General features: G+C 42.0%; 1 protein-coding gene across 2 annotated transcripts in view; it reads left to right on the top strand.

Annotated features, from left to right (window-relative positions):
- Positions 1-8,472, top strand: part of LOC126955277 (40S ribosomal protein S18-like) — a 142,301-nt gene extending 133,829 nt beyond the window's left edge. The window contains exons 1-3 of one of the 2 annotated variants that reach the window (XR_007725867.1): positions 3,937-4,136; positions 5,929-6,004; positions 7,991-8,472. The gene's annotated coding sequence lies outside the window, so the exon portion shown is untranslated. Of the gene's footprint in view, positions 4,137-4,838; positions 5,682-5,928; positions 6,005-7,990 lie in introns of those variants that run through there. The other variant, XR_007725866.1, reaches the window with a different exon arrangement.
- The last annotated feature ends 5,548 nt before the right edge of the window (positions 8,473-14,020 follow it).

Genomic DNA, 14,020 nt, shown 5'->3' on the forward strand with positions numbered 1-14,020 from the left:
TGGTGTAGCAGCCTCTCTGCGTCTCTTACAATAACAGCTCCCAATGCTCAACTTCTGGGCATGTTGTCAGTGCCAAGTAAACATGGCCATCAACACTTCCTGAAACATGCTTAATCTATAGTAGATACTCTGAAAATATCATTTTATTTCTCCTTTCTTTCTTGATAGGAATGATTTTGTACATGATGTCCATGATATGGAAATAACCAACCAAAAAATTGCTATTAACAGATCTTAGAAGGTGTCTTTGATAACAGGTGAAACTCGGTTATGTTTATCAAAAAGAGGTTGACAGGTGGCTGGGTGCACTGACTCACACCTGCAAGCCCAGCACTTTGGGAGGCTGAGGCAGGTGTATTGCTTGAGGTCAGGAGTTTGAGACCAGCTTGACCAACATGATGAAACCCCCCCCCCCACTTCTACTAAAAATACAAAAATTAGCTGGGCATGGTGGCACGTGCCTGTAGTCCCAGCAACTCTGGAGGCTGAGGCAAGGGAATTGCTTGAACCTGGGGATGGAGGTTGTAGTGAGCTGAGATCTCACCACTGCACTCCAGCCTGGGCAACAAAGCAAGACTCTGTCTCAAAGTCTAAAACAAACAAACAAACAAAAAAAGAGGTTGACAGATAAAGCTGGCTTTGTTTGTAACTTTTATCAGGAGAACTGTCCCTTCATTTTCTAAATCAAAGCGAAAGAGATAGCGCAGTCTACGAGTAAACATTGAAGCCTTGTGTATTTGTCCTGTGGCCACAGATGATGGTTTTCCTGGAACAGAACGTGCATTGTGGAGTGCACTGGACACATTGTTGGAGCTTGTCCACTTCTGTTTTGTTGAAGGTCTAAACTTCTCCTCTCATCTATCCTCTCCACCTCCTAGAATTGTTTTCTCCTTTTTCCCCTCCCTTAATAAAAAATATATATATAATTAATAGCTGTAAGCTACTTATATGTCCAACTATGAATATATATCTCTATATATATATCCTATATATATCTCTCTCTATATATCCTATATATATCTATATATCCTATATCTCTCTATATATATCCTATATATATCTATATATATCCTATATACATCTCCCTCTATATCCTATATATATCTCTATATATATCCTATATATATATACCTAGAGATGAAAAAAGGTAACAAAAACCACCTATAATTTCAGAAATAACCAGTTAACACTTTGGTTTATATTCTACATCCATCTGGACACAGATATTACTTTTTCATCAAAATGAGTCATATTTGCTCACTTGGTACATGTTTCCCCCTGCCCCCCTTAATATATTCAATCTTATTCTATGTCAAAAGGTACATTTCTATAACATCATTTAAAAGTTTTTTGTATAATAGTTTGTTGACTCTTAATGGGCAGAATCGTACCAATCTTTTTTTCCTCACTATTTTTTCAGTTGAGATAATTCACATACCATAAAATTCACCCCTTTAAAGTGTAGCTTTTAGTGTTTCCACAAAGTTGTGTAGCTTTTAGTGTTCAGTAGCTTTTAGTGTTTCCACAAAGTTGTGTAATTCTGTTACTGAATTTCAGAACATTTCTTATCCATTTGAGGTCACTCCCTATTCCCTGCCTCCTCCAACCCCTAGCTAATGGTAACTAGAGTACTGTTAAGATGCCATGAACTATTTGAGTCAGCTCTTCATAGTTGGATATGTAAGTTGCTTACAGCTATTTATTATTTCAAACAATACTATAAGGATCAGTCTGTACAACTGTGGTCCAATTAGATTATATTTTTGAGCTGTCAAGGTTAATACACACATGTTGTTTAAATTTGAAAAGGAGTGTTACATTTGGGATCATGTGGTTTTAGGAAAATTGAGAATTAAATCTCTAAATCTGCAGAATGTTAAACATTGGAGCTTTCCCAAGGAAAATACTCAAAAAGACTTAAGCGATAACAAAAGTGGTCATTGCAAAATTGCTTTTGCAAATAACTACCTGTGGAGTTTGCCAGATGTTTGAAGTTATGAAATTATACTACTCTGCAGTTTTGCAGTAGAGGTTAATTCCTCACTCCACCCCTTGAGTGACAGTCAAAATTGTGTTTTGTGTCCCTCTGAACAGCATGAGGACCTGGTAGAGAGAGGAGGTGTGAGGTGGAACCAATTCTGTTTATAATTTTTAGGACTGATTTTGAAAGTTTGACTTAAAAAAATAGATCTTAATCTGATATAAAAAATCTGGTAATTACATTTAAAAGCCCTGTATACCTTTGCACACACAGACTGTATTTAAACATTCATTCCAATAATAATTATTATAATACTTCACATGAATTGGAGAGTTATGAGACTATGAGGCCCAGGTGTTATGTATGCTAAGTGTTTCATATTCATTATTTCATTCCACAGCCTTGCAAAATCATCTATTAGATTGTTTAAAAAATGGATGTCATAAGTTTGCACAAGGTAAATGATGGTCAAGTAACAAGCTACTCGTGGTGTCGGTTTGGCATGTCCATTGTTCCTTAGTCATTTATTCCTTCCCAGTGCCTGACTCACTGCCTGCAGTCTGCACCACCCCATCTCTATCCTTACCTGAGAACCACATGAGAAATGGGCAGGGCTGGGCCTTAGTGGAGAGAGCATGGTTTGAATCTTGGTCCTACCACTTCCATGCCACCTTGGGCAAGTTACTTGGTGACTCTGGCTCAGCTTCCTTATCTGTACAATGAAGATAAGAGTATCTGCTTTAAGCATTTGTGGTGCCAGCTAAATAATTCTATGACATGAAGCTAAGAAGTGTGTAAGCTCTCACTTGCTGTGGCAGGGTTGATCCAGCCTTGAGGTGACAGCACCAAGCCTGTCACCAGAGATAGTTACAGAAGAGATCTCAGTGATCAGCCATCTCCCCCCATCCTTTTACATTTGGGAAACCCGGGGGCTCCAGAGAGGAAGTGACTGTGAAAAATTACATTGCTTGTCAGCAGCAGAATCTTTCTAATGATTCTCTGAAGTGATCTGCTTAGTTCCTGTTTACGTTCCTCTAAAGCAAAGACTGTAGTGGCTTTATAAGCGTCTGAGAGCTGTGCTCTATTTCTGTACTCTTGCTCCCAGGGTTCCCTTATTTAGTCTTTGCTCTAATACACAGCTCAGGGGTTACTGGACTCCCTTGCATTGTCCCAGCACTGGGATTGACTGTGTGTTTAATCGCCACTGACAACCAGGCACTGTGCCCTCAGTACATTCTAACAAATGCCCTGTGAGAGAAACCAACATAGTCATTTTGCAGATGTGGAAACAGAGGCAGAAATAAGAAGCTGTGCCTAAGGTCACCCAGATACAAAATGAAGAAAACTTAGGAAAACTGCATCGTGATCAAGAGCTCTGACCTTGGCAAGTTTCTTAGCCCATTTGTCTCCTTGCTTTCTGTAAAATGGAGTAATAAGAGTATCTGCCCTAAAAGGAGGTGGTAGGGATTATTAACGCTTGTAAAGTGCTTGGAGGAATGCCTGGCACATAGTATGAGCTCGATAAATGTCAGCCTTAAACACAACAAACAAAACCAAACTGCTTCTAAAGTTTGTGTCCTTTCTGCAACTCCCTGACGCCTCACAAGGAATCAGGGAATTGAATTCCTACTTAGAAACTCGGAGCAAGGTTAAAGATTGCAAGGCGTTGGAAAGTGTGGCCTACTTAGAAAGCATAGTCACTCACATACACACACACATAGCTACTTTTAATAGCTGGTAAGAGCCAGAGAAAATCCAATTACAGATGAGTCAATCGATTAAAAAAAAAGAGGGCAGAATAAATGAAAGAATGTTGGAGACACAGAACCAAATTACAACCGGATAATAGAATTAAGGTCTGTAGAACAAACCGGGAGAAATAACAAAGGGATACAGGCTGGAGACGCTTTCACAGCTTTGTAAGGATTTGATTCTTTCTGAACCCCTAGACTCCAAAGAGCGGTTATAGGACCAACGCCCCAAACAAGTGGGTGGATCAGAAACAGCCGGAATTGTGTTTGGCAAATCATAGTTTGTGGAGAAATGAACCACGTGTGGCCTGGGGAAGAAAAGGATTGTGTTTGAGTTAAACAGATGATCCTAGTTAAGGGTGAGAGTCGCGGGCCCAGATGCAAGCCGACTTCGATTAGCAAAGGTATAGCCTTGCTCCAAAATATTGTTTGCTAAGACATTCTTCCTTTGTTTTCAAAGAAACATCTCTCTGTTAAATAGGATTACTCTCTTGCTTATACCTAAGCCAAAGCAAAACACATGCACTTTTCATTTTATTTTTCAGGTTGCGGGGACAGCAAGGTGGGGCTGTTAATTTCAGCACCAACCTCTACAGCTGTGTCTATTATTGGTGGGCTCTAGAATAACATCCGTTTCTATGTATTTATGGAAAGGCGTTCTTAACTAGGCCACATAAAAAGCGAGCGCATCTATAAATAAATTAAGGAGGCTGCAAGGCGCGGGCGGCTGCCCCTCTGCTGCGGCCTCGCAGGCCCTGCCGCGCAGCTGTCGTCTTTGTGCCCGGCTTTGCGCGCTCCATTGTGGACGCGATTACCCCGGCCTGGGGCGGCGCGTGCGGGGGCGGGGCGCACCTTCGCCGCCGACGGCTGGGGATTGGCTCCAGGGTCTAGGCTGGGCTACTTCGCGACTCGGGCTGGCCTTGCTGGGCTGCGAGGTTCATGGCCTGTGACTTGGCGGGTGCAGGTGACCTGGCGGCGGTCACTTCCTGGGAGCCAGCTGCAGCTACCCGGGCTCAGGCTGGGCTGGACTGACAGATGGTGACGTTGGGGGTGGGCGTAGGGTGGGGCAGGGGGAGGACAGTACAAAACAAGAATAAGAAAATGACTGGATAGACAAGATTAAACAGGTCAAAGCTGGGGTAGGGAGGATACGGATGAGGGAAACTTCTTTCAAAGCTTGAGAGCCCAATCCTTTCTTTCCACCTTAGGATGGGTGCCCCTCCTAGGCTCCTCCCTCTGGAACAGGCGTGAAGGATCCGAGTTCTACTTGCAGGTGGAGATTTAAGATAATAAAGGCAGTACTTTTCACTAGAGAAATGGAGCAAAGAGCTTTTATTTGCTTGGCAATCATTTCTGGGTTTTGTAGGAATCTTGTCTCGAAAAGGATCTCGTTGTGGTCCCTGGACCTGCGCCAACAGTTTCTCCAGTTCAAAAAGCAGACTCGGGGCCCGCAGAGCCACCGAGTCAGAACCTGCTGTTTTCTAGGATCTCCTGGAGGTTCCTGGATAGACTCCATTTGAAAAAGCTCTGGTCTGCAGCACTGATTCTTAACCCTGGCAGAAGTTATGAGTTGAATTGTGTTCTTCAAAATGATGTTGAAGTCCTAATCCGCAGAACCTGTGAATGTGACCTTATTTGGAAATAGGGTCTTCACAAATGATCAAGTTAAGATGAGGCTATTAGAATGGATGGACCCAAATCCAACGTGACTGTGTTCATATAAAAAGGGGAAATTGAAGCACTGAGACAGATGTGAACACAGGGAGGATTTAATGTGAAGATGAAGGCAGACATCAGAGTAAATTGCATCTTCAAGACAAGGAAAGCCAAAGTCTGAATGGGAACCACCAGGTGCTAGGAGTGAGGCGTGGAACAGATTTTCCCTCACGGCCTTCAGAAGGAACCAACCCTATCTGCACTTTGGTCTCCCACTTCTAACTTCCAGAACTGTAAGACAACATATTTCTGTTGTTTAAACCACCTTGTTTGTGATACTTTGTTACAACAGCACTAGCAAACCAATACACCTGGGTACTCCTAAGAATAACCCAGGTTTCTGAGCTCACATCTGAAATGTTTTCAATCAGAATACCTAGGAGTGGGGCCAATGGAACAGCATTTTCTAAATATCCCTTGGGTGATTCTAAGGTAGTTGGGAGTTTGGGAACTAGTGAGCCTGTCTCCCTTCCTTTGCAGTGTGGTGCAGAAGGAAGAGAGTTAGAGCTGAGGCCGACGATGTAAGATCTGCTCTTACTTCTTGCTGCATGACTGGGTAAGTCATGGCCTCTCTGAGCCTTACAGTGTTCTCCCTAAATCCAGATGCTTGCCTTCACCAGCTACCTGGGAAGCTTCTAGTGATGACGATTCATCACCTGATGGGGCGTCCCAATCTATCATGGAAAGTTTGAACTGCTTAGAGAAATCTTTAAATACAGTCAAAACCTGCTGTGATTATCTCCATGATAAAGATGAGGAAACTGATGTCCTGAGAGATTAAGTAACTTGCCCAAGGCCAAACAGTCAGTATGGGGCCGACTGTGGATTGAATGCAGGCAGCTGTCAGAATCTATCCTCCTGGCCACTTGTAATACCCAGACTGACATAAGTTTACAAAGGGCTATCACACTGGTGACTCAAACAAGACTCCTGCCAGCCCTGGGAGACAGAGACCCAGCGTCCATTTCTGACCCTTAAACCTGGATTGTGTGGGTGGTATATGAGGCTGGAGGAGGCATCCTGTGAACCATCTAGGCCTCCTGGGCATGGAATTTGCCATGTGTGCAATCTAGAACCTGAATGAGTTGGATGGGGATGCCAGGGTATGAATTTGATTCTTGTGTCAGGGCCTGCACCTGACCCCAACTCCCTCAGTAACCTGGGGCAGTTTGTCTTGCTCTGTGGTCCTCAGTGTTCACACCTGTGAGACGGGGCTAATAGAATCCACCTTTCCTACCTTGTAGCAGTCTTGGGGGCTCCAGTGAGATCACAGATAGGAATATGCCTTGTGAGTCACAAATATGATCGTTACTACAGCTTCGCCTGAGAAGAGAACTTAGCTATTTCCATGAAAAGACCTCTCCTCACTAGGGCAACTCTGGCAATTGCTCCTCCTCACCAACCATTTTATTTCTGCTCATTTCTACCAAGCCATTTCCTTCCAGGCTTGGGCAGAAGTGGGGTTTGGAGAAGGGAATCAGTCAGGGGTGAGGTCTTGTAGGAAGCAGTAAGTTCAGTAATATACTGCCCTACTTTCAGGACACACCCTTTGATCTCCGAAATCAAAGACAATGTGCCCCGCTCCCTTCTAATAGATTATACCTGAGCTGCATTTTCGTTTTCTTTATGTTTTTATTTTAAGTTCCAGGATACATGTGCAGGACATGCAGATTTGTTACATAGGTAAACATGTGCTATGGTGACTTGCTGCACATATCAACCCATCACCTAGGTATTAAGCCCCACATGCATTAGCTATTTATTCTGATGCTTTCCCTGCCCCCATACCGCCCCCCCACCCAGAGGCCCCAGTGTGTGTTGCTCCCCTCTGTGCCCATGTGTTCTCATTGTTCAGCTCCCACTTATAAGTGAGAACATGTGGTGTTTGGTTTTCTGTTTCTGCATTAGTTTGTTGAGGATAATGGCTTCCTGCTTCATCCATGTCCCTGTAAAGGACAGGATCTCATTCCTTTTTATGGATGCATAGTATTCCATGGTGTATATGTACCACATTTTCTTTTTTTTATTATTATACTTTAAGTTCTAGGGTACATGTGCGCAACGTGCGGGTTTTGTTACATATGTATACGTGTGCCGTGTTGGTGTGCTTCACCCATTAACTCATCATTTGCATTAGGTACTTGAAATACCTGACTTGCATTTTATAAGGGTGGGTCTGTCTGTTCCTTCTTTCCCTTAGAAATCTGAATGCCCCTTCATCTCCTCCCCACCTCCATACACCTCCACTAATAGGCAGGGCCTGGTTCACCCATCAGAGTCTAAAATTCCCAGTAGTATTATGATTCCCACCCCCTATTTTCTCATTGATGTTTTTTATTCATTCATTCCTCCGGTATTCCCTTGGTGTTTACTCTGTTCCAGATGCTGTGTGGGTACTAGGAATATCAAGTGGATTAAGATGAACTCCTTGCTCCAGAAACTTACAAGCAATCTAATGTTAAAGCTGCACATAACTCATATTGGTTCTCAAGGTTGTCTCTGCTTACAGGCCTCATAATAAACCTTCTCCTTTCCCTTGCAGTGTGGTGGAGAAGAAAGAGAGTTGGAGCTGAGGCAGATGATGTAAGATCTGCTCTTACTTCTTGCTGTGTGACTTTGGGTAAGTCATAGCCTCTCTGAGCCTACATATTTATCTGCAAATTTAGATCAGCAATAAAAATATAAGATTCAGTGAGAGTTAACTATGAGCCAGCTGCTATTCTAAGTGCTTTACTTATGTCAACAGTTAACAACTTTAGGAGATAAATGTTAATGTCTTTATTTTACACATGAAGCAACTGAGACATAGAGAAGTTAATTAATTTATCAGGAATCACAAAACTAATTGCCTGCAGAACAAGAGTCAAGCCTAGGCTATCTGATTCCAGAACCCAGGTCCCTAACCCTCTGTATTAACCTGCTTCCATAAGCTGCCCATTATTCCAGTTTACCTTAGGGGGTCTGTGAACAGATATAACTACTCTAATGAATGCATGAAGAAGGGGGAGGAGGTAGAAGAGGAGGAGGTGCCAGGAAAAGAAGGAGAAACAATTCCTTCTTTGGCAAAGAAGTCTTACATGTCTTTACCAAAAGGTCTTAACATTTTCTCAAAAAAATTTTTTTTCTTATTTAGTTGCACATATACAACAAGTCTTCTATAATAGGGAAAAATAAGAGGGAGATGTAGAGGAAATAAAAAGGATGAAGTTTTTCCCATTTTAGGAACTTTGGGTAAAAAAAAACATTGAGTGTGCAGATTGTGTATCAGACATTGTGTTGGATACTCTTGTATGAATAATCTATAATCTATCAATTGATTGAGGGATGATATAATCCTACACACTACAGAGGTATTAATATCCCAGTTTTACAGATGAGGATATGGAGGCTTAGAGAGGTGACATGCCTTATTCAGGGACGGTTAGTGGCAGAGCCTGGATTTTACCCAAGAAAATTCTGATTGCCAAGCCAATGTTCTTATATCTCTCTTAGCTCTTGAACAGACAGGAGTTAGCAAATCTCCTGTGTAGTTGAAATTCAGTCTTCTCTCCTCTTCCTTCCTTCATTGATTAGTAATTTTCAGAGCAATTTCTACATACTATTAATCCATGGATAATTCAACAAAAGCAATTCCACAATCCCAGCTTTTAGGGAGATGTGTTTGTATATATATATAAAGTTGTTTATATAAATATGTTTTATTTATATATATGTATTTTTTTTTCCCTTGTATGAAGGCTTGATAATTCCTATATGGGATAAGCTATTGATCTGAAGGAGCCAAAGAAGGCTCTAGTCTTGGATTGAATACTAAATTTTATGTGATGCTACCAAGCCATATCTTTTTTTAAAATATACTTTATTTTGTTAGAGGCATTTTAGTTTCACAGCAAATTTGAGAGGAAGGTACAGATATTTCCCATATCTCTCCTACCCCCACAAAACCACAGCTTCCTCAATTATTAGCATCCCTCACCAGAGTGATACATTTGCTACAATTGATGTAGCTACATTGATGTATCATAATCAGCTAAAGTCCATAGTTTACATTGGGGTTTGTTCATATTTTGGCTTTTTAAATCAATAATTTGTGGGGAACAGGAGGTGTTCGGTTACATGGATAAGTTATTTAGGTGTGATTTCTGAGATTTTGGTGCACCCATCACCCGAGCAGTGTACACTGCACCCCGTGTGTAGTCTCTTATTCCTCAACCTCCTCCTACCCTTCCCCGCAAGTCCCCAGAATTCATTATGTTATTCTTGTGCCTTTGCATCCTCATAGCTTAGGGAGCCATAGTTTTAAATTATTATATAATTTTATCTTCCGTAACATACAAGATTTACCCGAGGAATCCCTACTTCAAATAAAAACTCTGGTGCCCGAAGGAGAGGCTTATTCTATCTCTCTCCTCCTCACTTCTGGTTTGTTAGAATCTGGATTTGAGTGCTGCTTCCTGTGCCACGCCGACTTGATTTGTACAACCCAAAGGTCAGGGCAGCAAAGCCGGGGGAGCTGTTTCTTTCTAACTTCAAGAACTCATGGGACTAGGTACATTAAAAACAGGGTTATTCCCAGTTCTTTTTGTTGCTTAAATAGATTGGCTTTTCAGTAGTATGTTCTGTGCCAGTAGTTCTAAGCTATCACAGGTAACAAAATCATAATTAAAATGATGTGTGTGAAGTTAATGTTGGTGAAAAAACGCATGTAAAGCTGTACAGTGCAAGAATGGCCAAAATCAAAGGCATTTTTTTTTCCCTTTTGCAAGGGAGGCATGTATGAATTCAACTAAACTCAACTAAACATGCTCATAGAAAACCTAAAGCCCAAGATATGTACACTTCCTTAAAAAGGAGAAGGTTAAAGGAAAATGGTACCTATTTAATCCCTATATTGTGCCAGGCAGTTAGACTCTTTCACTGGACTCTCTCCTTTAATCCTCCCAACAACTCTGAAATGAATCTATTATTATAAAGTAGGCATGGAATTATTTGAGATGATGCAAATAAGATACCAAGTCGAGTGCCTGGAACATAGTAATTGTTCAAGAATATGTTGCTTAATGTCCACAGAGATTCAACGACTTGCCTATGATCACCCATCTAAGGAGAGGCAGAACAGGGATCCCATGCAGACAGATTTGGTCCCAAGATCACTCATACACTCATGGTGCTACCAAGGCACATTTTTTGCAGGAAAGACAAAAGACAACCTTTGATTTATTATTATTTTTTTAAATGACCTGGAATTCTAATTCCCCAGGGCCAGTCTTGTCTCTGGCCTTTTTTGTTAGTTTTTCCCTGATTCTCTACTTATCCACTCTAATTAGTAAGAGACCACCATATAGTCCCCATTTTAGCCCCTTTCCCAGCTCAAAATCTGAAAAGAAACATGAGAACTCAGAAAACACTGGAAGACATCACTATTACGGGCCTTTCTCAAGTCCCATACTAGTGAGTCCTTCTCTCCATTGTGACTCACATCCCATCACCCTTCCTCCTCCCAGGACAAACAGGGTTATGACTCACTGTGGCTTCTGACAGCCTTAAAAGAACCATGAACTTGTGCCCAACCCTTGAAGGTCAAGGAGTACTATCATTCTTTAAGCCACACCATTGTGAACATACTTTTTCCTTTAGCCAAGGGGAACTCCATGCCTCTGTGGGTTTTTCCCTTTAGACTAATATATTTCTTCTTGGTTCCACCCTGAGAGGACTGTCAGTCAAGGGGGGCATTTTTGGGTTTGAGGTCAGCTTACAAAAGCTGCAGGGCAGAGGCCTTAGGTGAATTCTGGGGATTTACAAAAGAATCAGAGACTGGGGAAGCCAAGTGTTCTGTGAAGCGAAGCTTATCAGGAATAATTCTAGCAAAAGCAGGGACCCCTCAGTGCTATGTCATTACGGGCCTCTGGGCCTGTGGCTTCATGGGCAGGAGATAATTAGCAGACAGCTCATCCTGGAGGAAAGCAGAGAATGAGCTTTGGAACTAGTTCCCCTGCCTCCAGTTTGGCTTCCCTCCAGCTTGCCCCATTATCATGTCATGCTCACGCTAAAGATCTTTAATGCTTCCCTTTCATCTCTATTTAACAAGGGGAAGAATATTTTTATAGCTTAAATGGAAAGGAAACAAGAAACACACCTCTTCTACTATGCCTCCCTGCTTTACCTGAACAACTGCTCCTGGTTCTCCAAGGCTCAGCTCCGCTGTTGCCTCTTCTGATTTGCCAAGTGGGGCTAGGTGCCTGCTCTGTGCATTTGCTACACACTTTGAACTCCTTTTAGCCCAGCCCTAATGCATTGTACTTTGGTTTTGCATTTAGTCATCTAGCTTCCCAACCATGCCATGAGCTCCTCAATGGACAGGGCCTTGTTAGCTCTAGCAGCATAGTAGGCATTCAAAATGGTGGGCACTGTAGCAGGGTGGTTGAGAAACTTATCTGCGTCTCATTTGATGCCACAGAGTTACTGGAAATGAAGGAAAGGCGTTCCTTCCTCTCCTAGCAAAGTTAACAAGTCTATGTTACGGAGATCTGAATTTTCTTTACTCTTCATGAAAGTAGTAGCCTTTCTGAGTTTCAAAGATGGGGGGAAAAAGAAAAAGAAAAGAAATAGGCAAGCCTCTCCCAAACTCAGTTCTAATCCCACAACATTTTTCTTTCTTGCTTGAAGGTACAGACCCATTGAGGTATAGTCTAAAGTAGAGAGGGACTTCTTCAAGATTTGAAGACAGTGGAGGCATAATCAGTGAGTTGGCTGGATCTTCAGGGACTGGGTCAAGGGCATGGTTGTGGGAGTGTTCAGTGAGTTGCTCCAGCTGGAAGATGGGTTCCTAGAAGGGGGTGCCTTCATGAGGGCCTGGGAGGGCTGAGTATTGAGTGTGGTGGCCTCAGGAACCCCGTGGCTGAGCTGGTACAGAGGGAAGGGGAGCTACTAGCATAACCACTCATTTTTTGGTGGTCTATGACAACTGAGCAAGGACTTACATATAGCAGTAGCACCAGGGATGGAAAATGAATGCTGAGGCTGTTGTGTCCTTACGATACCACTCTCTGTTTACCATTTTCCTGAGCTGGTAAACTCTAGCATACTTACATGACCCAAATGAAAGAGACAGATTCCAAAAAGAAAGAAAAAAAAAAGGACTAAAGCTTTCTTGGAGTGCTTTTGCATAGCAAAGAAGCCTTGTGAACAAAGAAAGCAGATCACTAGCCTAGGAAATAAGTCAGCTGGAATGAGAAAGGTTTCAATCCGGTAAGCATATGCCATTGGCCCTCTGTATCTGTGGGTTCCGCATTTGTGGATTCAACCAACCGTGGATCAAAAATATTTGAAAAAATAAAGGATGGTTGTGTCTGTACAAACTTTTTTTTCCCTTGACATTATTTCCTAAACAATGCAATATAATAACTATTTACATAGAATTTACATTGTATTAATATAAGCAAACTAGTGACTAAAGTATATAGGAGAATGCATAAGTTATGTGCAAATATGATGCCACTTTGTATAGGGAACTTCAGCATCTGTGAATTTTGATATCCACTGGGGATCCTGGAACTAATCAGTTACTGAGGGGTGACTGTATAGGCTACAGTGGCTCTAGGGTAGGAGCCGGGATATCATGACGGACAAGTCATAGATCCCTCTTGGTGCTGCTCCTTTGCAGCCTGTCACGCAGACCAGACGGCTACATTATCAGGACTGCAGTATAATTTTTGATACATTGAGGCAGAGGGAAGCACTCAGGAGGAGAACTTAGCCTGGATTGAGAGAGGAAGAGAGGGATTCCTGGAGTAGATGGCACTTGGACTAATCTTTGAAGGTTAATATAGACTAAGTTTATGATTTAAAAAAAAAAAAACCAAACCAAACAAAACAAAAAACAGTAAGGGTATTTCAAACACCAGAAAGTTAGTCAGAGATAGATAGAAAGGTATATGAGCTATCCTGGGGAGTGGGGGAACTGACATGTAATTGGATACTACTGGAAAGTGAAATGCGTCACCTTAATAGTGAGATAAATGATTAGAGAGTTTGATAGGGCCAGAGCCAGATAACTCTGGACTTGATCTCAAAGATGATAGGCAGAGATTAGAAGGTTTTAAGCAAGTCAAATTTCTTCTTTAAAAAGATAGATTAATTAAGGCAAAGGTAGGTGTTCCAACAGAGAAATTCTGAAACCTCAGTGATTAAATGCCATGCAAGATTATTTTTCAGTGACATGTATTTCAATTGGTAAGAGCAAGGGGTCTGTTCACGGAAGGTATTGAGAGTTGCAGGTGGACATAGGCTCTGCCCTTTTCTAGACGTGACTTCTAAACTCTGGCCGTTGACCTCAAGCCAGCAGATGAGGCAAGGAAACTGAGAAGGCTTGTGCAGAAAGTGTTTAAGGATTAGGACAGGGAATGAATACATCACTTGCATCTACATTCCACTGTCCAGAGATCAGTCAACACAGTCACACTGCCGCTGCTACCAGCAAGGGAGCCTGGGAAATGTCGCTGTACAGGAAGAAACATCTACCCTTCATAGTTCTTAGTTGGGACAGACCTCTGTAACAAAAAAATAGATTAAC

The sequence above is a fragment of the Macaca thibetana genome, chromosome 5, assembly GCF_024542745.1.
Source record: "Macaca thibetana thibetana isolate TM-01 chromosome 5, ASM2454274v1, whole genome shotgun sequence".
In the NCBI taxonomy this organism is placed as follows: domain Eukaryota; kingdom Metazoa; phylum Chordata; class Mammalia; order Primates; family Cercopithecidae; genus Macaca; species Macaca thibetana.